Below are 7,310 nucleotides of genomic sequence, written 5' to 3'. Positions count from 1 at the left end.
TTTCCTTTATCTACCAAGTCAGTTTGAAATGATTCTTTGGTGAAACAATATAAACACAAACTTTGGAGAAATATGTGTAGAATATATATTCTATAAATACATGTTACATTGCTTCCTTTCTCTTTTTAAAGATTGATGGATATTTGAAGATTCTGGCAGAGTAGCATTTGAAGAAAATTAAATCCAGAGAATGCTGAAGCTGTGAAAGCCTGAAATCTTTACTCTAGTGTGGAAACCTTAAAGACTTTCTTTATCATCCATTTTTTTCTTCAGAATATTTTCTGAGGCTAAGTAGTTATTTTAAGCATTCTTCTTTATTGGTTATGTCCTACAGTGAGTTACTGGGAAAACTGTTTTGCTTGACCAGGTTAGAGGACATCTTCTTCATTGAATTCTATCAATTTTTTCTAAAGCATAGAAAAGATCCGTTTCTTATCATTTCTTGCTCTTAGAACACTAATAATCCCCCTTCAGTGATTTATGAGTTTTAACTTCAAATATATGGTCTATTTTCTATCAGGTATCACATCCGTATAAACAAAGCAATTGAAATTGGAAAATGTTATGACACTTTTCAAGCAAGCACTCACCAAAAATTTAAATCTAACTTGAAAGTCTAATTCTTTCTTTTTTCCCCCATAAAGTCTCTTTCTGGCTCCCTCTCTCCAGATATCTCTTTCTGTCTCTCAATCTATGTTTCTTTCTGTCTCTCTCTCTCTCACACACACACACAAACGTGCATATACTATAATAATGTGATAATGTAAAGAGCCAAAAGCAAGACGGTCTCAAATATGTTGATGCAAATGATCGCATTCTATAAAGTATTCAAAGCTTTCAATCTCGTCCATTGTGGTTCTAATTATGTCCCTGAAACTGATAATGAAGTATCAGTGTGACACTACATTTTCAGTACACAAGTGTCAAAAAAATTTTCAAAGTCAAATGAACTATAAGGCAAATTCATGTTTAGATAAATAGTCCATCATGCAGAAATGCAATTAATTGTGTTGCATGAGTAAAGAAGGTCAAAGACAAGCTGTTTGCTTTTGTCAGCATTTTGAAGACACTAAAAATTCCACACCACCTAAATTAACCCAGGCCTATTTCCATATGATATTACTAAATTCATACTACCTATTGCACCAAATTTCCTATGGTATAGCTGCCACTATTGATAATACTTTATATGTCATTAAAGAAAATATATTTTCCAAAATTATTGGAATTAGATATGCTAGAAAATGTGTAGAGCTTTTCTAAAAATACAGAATTATTGTTTTATTATTTTTTAAACAATTTCTATTTTTTCCCTTAAATATTATTTTAAGCCTTACCATTTTGCCCCCAAATTCCTTTAAGGACATCATTTTGAAACTAATATATGTAGTATTTAATAAATAAGTGATACAGAGCATTATCTGATTTTCCAGAAGTGATTATCTACTGTCAAACAACTCTACTTACTGTGTGAATAAATCTATTTATGTTTCACATCTCAAACAGAAAATTAGAAAATCAGTCCCTAATAAAAGCAAACATAGGTTCAAGTTTGACTTGGAATTGTACACATTTGACATATCTATATATTTTTGACAATATAGATTCATATCCTTAATACTTATGTAATATAATATGAATGTTTATTAGTATGTTATCTTATATTTACAATACTTATTCACCTCCTCCAAGAAATTGAGATCTGCGTTATCACTTGCTAACCTAACTGTTTAGCAGAAACTTGAAGATAAGGGCTAAAACAGAAGGGATTAATGTAACACCCCAAATTCATTTAAAGATTATATACATTATAATCTAGGCTAAAATTCCCACTGATCCATCATCTCCTTATACATATCAAAGATCAGGCAAAGATATTTGTTACTTTAATGCTTGGTTTTTGGATGCCTTCATCTTTATTATCAAAAAACTTTAATATTTCTTGAAGACATGACAAACTTTACTTTTGGATATTACAAATTTCCTAATTTAAACACAGCAAGAAGAATTTTAGCTCCTATTAGAGGTGCAAAGAATATCAGAAAAAAAGTGAAGAACAAAGGTTACTTTAAAAGCTAAGCTATATAATGTCAAGATATACAAATAAAATCTGCATATGACTAAGGAATATTGAATACTTCTAGTCCACTGTTAAGACTGAATTCATTCTAAGTACAATGCCTTTGGCTGAATGTCATATTTCTAACAATAGATGGAGAGCAGAAGAGACTTCTACAATGTTTCTGTGTTCTTGTATTATTTATTCTTTTTCTTTTTAAATATTTAATACTGTGAAATATATCACATAAGAGAGTGCTTAAATCACAGATATGGAAATCAACAGTTATGAAGCATATTTTTCTATACTCAGCCTCTGTCTTTTAAGAAATATTTTCATAAATAAAATTTTGCATAATTTATCATTATATAAGCATATTAATAAATAGATTGATATATATTTATGTAAGCACTATGACTTTCTTGTAAGCAGTATGACTTTATTTGGTTATTTGAATACCCTTTTAAATAAGAAAGGATTTTTATGTCCTAAAATAAACCCCAAATAATCATATACCATTTTCTCTTCCATGAATTTTAAAGAGAAAGAGACATATAAATTGCTATTGGGTAAGAACATATAATTTAAGAGCTTTTAATCAATGACTTTTATAAATTCTACAGAATAATATAGTATTTATAAATCTTAAAGGACAAAGTTTTTGTGACTAAATCTTATTAGATTATGTTTCAGTCATTTTAAAAATCATTTTAATCCATTAGACAATTATGTAGAATTGTTTCCTTTTTCCTTTTTTATTAATAGTACATTTCTAAATCTAACCTTTAGTCTGAAAGGGCAAATCTCTGAGGCTTCTTACAATGTTTATTTGATTTTTTTTATAACCTTGGTAGCACACTGTACATTCAGGCTTGCATATTCTATAGATTGCAGACTAAGCCAAAATTATAGCTTTAAAGTAACTGAAACCTTAATAATGCCTGTGAGTTAAACTGAATTAAATTAATGTGAATCAAATTAAATTAAATTTACTTTTACAAGATACATGCCATAAAAAAAGGAAAAAAGATACATGCCATGAGTATGCATGCCATAGAAAAACAACTTTGAATAGTAGTAATCAAGGGAAATTGAATCCAAATATATTTGAGTATCAACTGATGCCTGCCATTCTGGATACTGAAAAATCCACACTTTGGCATATAAACTGTAAATGTATTTTCAAAACTTGTTTATTTGGGAAATACTATGTATTTAAACATTGTCTATAAAACATTGTTTCATTTCAAGATGTTACTTTCTATCCAAAACCCCACTGAGGAATATAAGGGATATAATCACATGGAAAAAAAAAACTACCAGAATTTATATTCATATACATGAATAATTGACTAGGAAAAGAGGTGAAATCTATTAGTATCCTAAATCAGGTCTTTTTCCATTTCCTACTATAACCCTAACTACCCCATGTTAGTATGGCCTACTGTATCAACTCCCTTCTTCCATCTAGCTACCACTACATTTCAGACAACTATTGTGATAAGCAACACATAACAAGAAATCTACCCTCTTAATAAAAATTTAAGTGTACAGTATTGCTAATGATAAGCATAATATTATACAGTAAGTTCTAGAACTTTTATTCTTTTATGACTGAAATTTCATACTCATTGAAAAGCAACTCCCATTTATCCTCCCCCCAGCTACTGGTAACCAACATTCTACTTTCTGCTTCAATGATTTTGGCTATCTTAGATAACTGATGTAAGTGGAATTATGCATATTTACCCTTCTGTAACTGGCTTATTCACTTAAAAATGTCCTCAAAGTTCATCCATGTTATGGCACATAATAGGATTTTTTTATGCTGGATCATATTCCATTATATGTATTCCACATTTTCTTTTTCTAATCATCTGTCAATAGAAATCTGGGTTGTTTCTATTTCTTGGCTATTGTGGATAATGATGCAATGAACATGGGAGAGCCAACACCTCTTCAAGACATGACTTCAGTTCCTTTGGATAAATACCCAGAAGTAGGATTGCTAGATCACATAGTTCTATTACTAATATTTTGAGGATCCCCCCGGACTATTTTCCACAATGGCTTTACCAGTTTGCATTCCCATTAACAATGTACAAGGGTTCTAATTTTTCCACATGGTTGACAACACTTGTTGTCTTTTGATTGTTTAATAATGGCAATCTCAACAGGTAAAGGTGCTATCTAAATGATTTTTGATTTGCATTTCTCTGATGACTAGTGAAGTTGACCATCTTTTCATATACTTGTTAGCCATTTGTATGTGTTTTTTCTGGACAACTGTCTTTATTGAAGGCATTTGACTGTTTTTAATTGGGTCATTCATTTACTTTGCTATTGAATTACATGAGTTCTATATATACTGAGTATTAACTTCTCTTTTATCACAGATATGGCTTGAAAATATTTTCTCCCGTTTCATCCTGTTGATTTTTCTATTCCACTCTTTCATTCTGTTGATTTTTCCTTTGCTATGCAGAAGTCTTTTGTTTGATACATTGACTTGTCTATTTATGCTTTTGTTGCCTGTGCTTCTGATGTCATGTCCAAGAAATCAGTGCCAAGACCAATGTCATAAAGCTTGTCTTATTAAAGTATTTATTTTGACTTGACAACTGTGTATAGTAGGATGAAGGTCCAATTTCATTCTTTGGCCTGTGTATATCCAGTTTTCCCAGAATCATTAATGAAGAGGCTATCTTTTACCCACTGTGTGCTCCAAAATGTGGCAATCTTGCCAAAAAAAAAATCAGTAGAAGAGCATATACGTGTGGATTTATTTCTGAGTGCTCTATTTCGTTCCACTGGTCTACATGTCTGTTTTTGTCCCGTATATGTTTTAATTACTGTAGCTTTGTCATATGTTTTAAAAACAGGAAGTGTGTGTCCTCTAGCTTTGTTCTTCTTTGTTTTGGTTCTTTGAGGTCCTTTTTAGTTCCATATTAATTTTAGGATTATTCTTTTCATTTTGTGAAAAATGCCATAGTAATCATGATAAAGACTGCACTGAATCTGTACAGTGTTTTGGGTTCTGTGAATATTTTAACAACAGTAAGTCTTCCAACTCATGAACACAAGATACCTTTCCATTTACCTGTATCTTTTAAAAATTCTTTTCAGCAATGTTTTGCAGTTTTCAGTGTACATGACTTTTGCATCCATGGTTGTTTATTCCTAAGCATTTTATTTATTTATTTATTTATTGATGCTATCACAAACAGGATTGCTTTCATTTTTTTTTTCATTTTTTTTCTTTCTTTCCTTCATTTCTTTTTTTTTTTTTTTTTTTGGAAACTTGTTCAACCATTAAGAGTTGGTTCCTTGGTTTTCAAACTCAAGTGTCTCTCTGTCAAATGAAGGAAGTAGTGTTGCAGGAATAGTCATAATCTTAGAATTGTCAGTTACTAAAATCTTACAAAACATTTTCAAAAACTTAAAAGTTCTTCCAATATATTTTTGTTGTCATTATTGTTAAAAAGGAGTCTTTTATCTCCCTCACACAGTCCTTTCTGGCTTGTTCTTTGTCCTGGCTATTCTGGTAGGGATGTCCAAAGACACTGAGTCCAGGGACTGCCAGTAACAGTCCATTTGAGCACCCTACTGGTCCTTACTCTGCTCCATGAACTGCTTGTTGGCCTCAGTCACATTCATCTGTGGCATGGGGTCCTCTAATATGTCCTCTCCAAATTCTTCATATGTCTATAGTGCTTCAGTATAACTATACTGGGGACAGCTGTACCTATAGCTGCCTGTGTTCTGGTCATAGCACCACTGGGCATAATCATTCTGGTACTGCTGGTAATAGCGGTCATAGCTGTAACTGTGCATCTGACTACAATCCACTGACATCACTATGGCTCACTTGGAGGATTGACATGCTCAGCTGCACTGCTGTAGGCCCCAGTGGAGCACTGGCAGTCAGTCAAGGCTCACTTCTATTCCAGTTCATCTGTGATTTTCATAAAACCATAGTCCTTAAACACGCCTGTTTGGTTCAAAATCACCTTGCCTCCCAGTATGAGGGATAGACTTTAATGAAGAATTCATACAGCATGCCATCTTCCACATTTAGGGTCAGATACCCCACAAAGAGGGAATACTCAGGGCTGTTATCTGGTTGCTTCATGTAAGTGGCATAGTTCAGTTTATATATTCTGTCTTGGCCAAAACATCTTCTTTTTTCTCAGCCATACTTTTTTTCTCCTGTATAAAATGAGGGGTTGCACAGATGACCACTAAGGGCACTGAGCTCCATTGTTCTATGAGCCCAGATGCAACAGCTTGGTACAGCTATAAGCTAAGTAAAGGTGTGGGTCCTGGAAGGGGTTTCTCATTTTATGCAAACACATCTTAGCTACGGCCAAATCCTCAGATTCTACAAAATGGTATCCAGCTGAGATTCCATGAGGCGATTTTGGATAATTTTGACACTCATCACCATGTCTTCCGTGGTGGCAGAGGCTCTGAAGATGAAATTCTTATTCATATAGGGCAACAGTTCATTCATACACAGGCTGGTCACCATGCCTGAAGCCTGACTTGGATTTTGTAGGGTGTGAAGGCCTGCATGGGCTCCAGACTACAAGGCAAGAAATGGGATTCTTTTCTTAATTTATTCTGTTAGATAATTTATTATTAGTATAGAAGCAAATTATTTCTATATTGTGATTTTCTATACTTTGACTTTACTGAATAGGTTTATTAGTTCAAACGGTTCCTTTTGTGGACTCCTTGGTTTTCTATGTATTAGTTAATGTCATCTGGTGTCACTGATTTGTTTTTTTGTTTTTATTTTTTATTTTTATTTTATTTATTTTTTTTTTTTACTTTCTATATCATTTATTTATGCTCTAATCTTTATTACTTCTTTCTTTTTTCTGGGATTGATTTTTGTTTGTCATTCTTTTTATAGCTCCTTTAGGTGCAAGGTTAAGTTGTTTGAGATTTTTTCTTGCTTCTTGAGGTATGTCTGTGTTGCTATAAACATCCTACTTTTGCCGCATCTCAAAGATTTGGGACCACCGTGTTTTCATTTTCATTTATTTCCATATAACTTTTTAATTCTTCTTTGATTTCTTGGCTGATTGACCCATTCAAATTGTTAAATAGAACATTATTTAACCTCCATGTATTGGTGTTCTTTCCAGATGTTTTATTATGGTTTGTTCATAGTTCATTGTGGTCAGAAAAGATGGATGCTATAACATCAGTCTTGAATTTTTGGAGCCATGTTTTGTGGCCTAAA

General features: G+C 32.4%; 1 pseudogene; it reads right to left on the bottom strand.

Annotated features, from left to right (window-relative positions):
* Positions 1-5,560: 5,560 nt before the first annotated feature.
* Positions 5,561-6,590, bottom strand: LOC129516449 (tRNA selenocysteine 1-associated protein 1-like; annotated as a pseudogene).
* Positions 6,591-7,310: the final 720 nt, after the last annotated feature.

This window comes from Nyctereutes procyonoides, unplaced genomic scaffold, assembly GCF_905146905.1.
Source record: "Nyctereutes procyonoides isolate TBG_1078 unplaced genomic scaffold, NYPRO_anot_genome, whole genome shotgun sequence".
Taxonomy (NCBI): domain Eukaryota; kingdom Metazoa; phylum Chordata; class Mammalia; order Carnivora; family Canidae; genus Nyctereutes; species Nyctereutes procyonoides.
The sequence above is the reverse complement of the archived record's forward strand: the minus strand, read 5'-3'. Positions and strand labels throughout refer to the sequence as shown.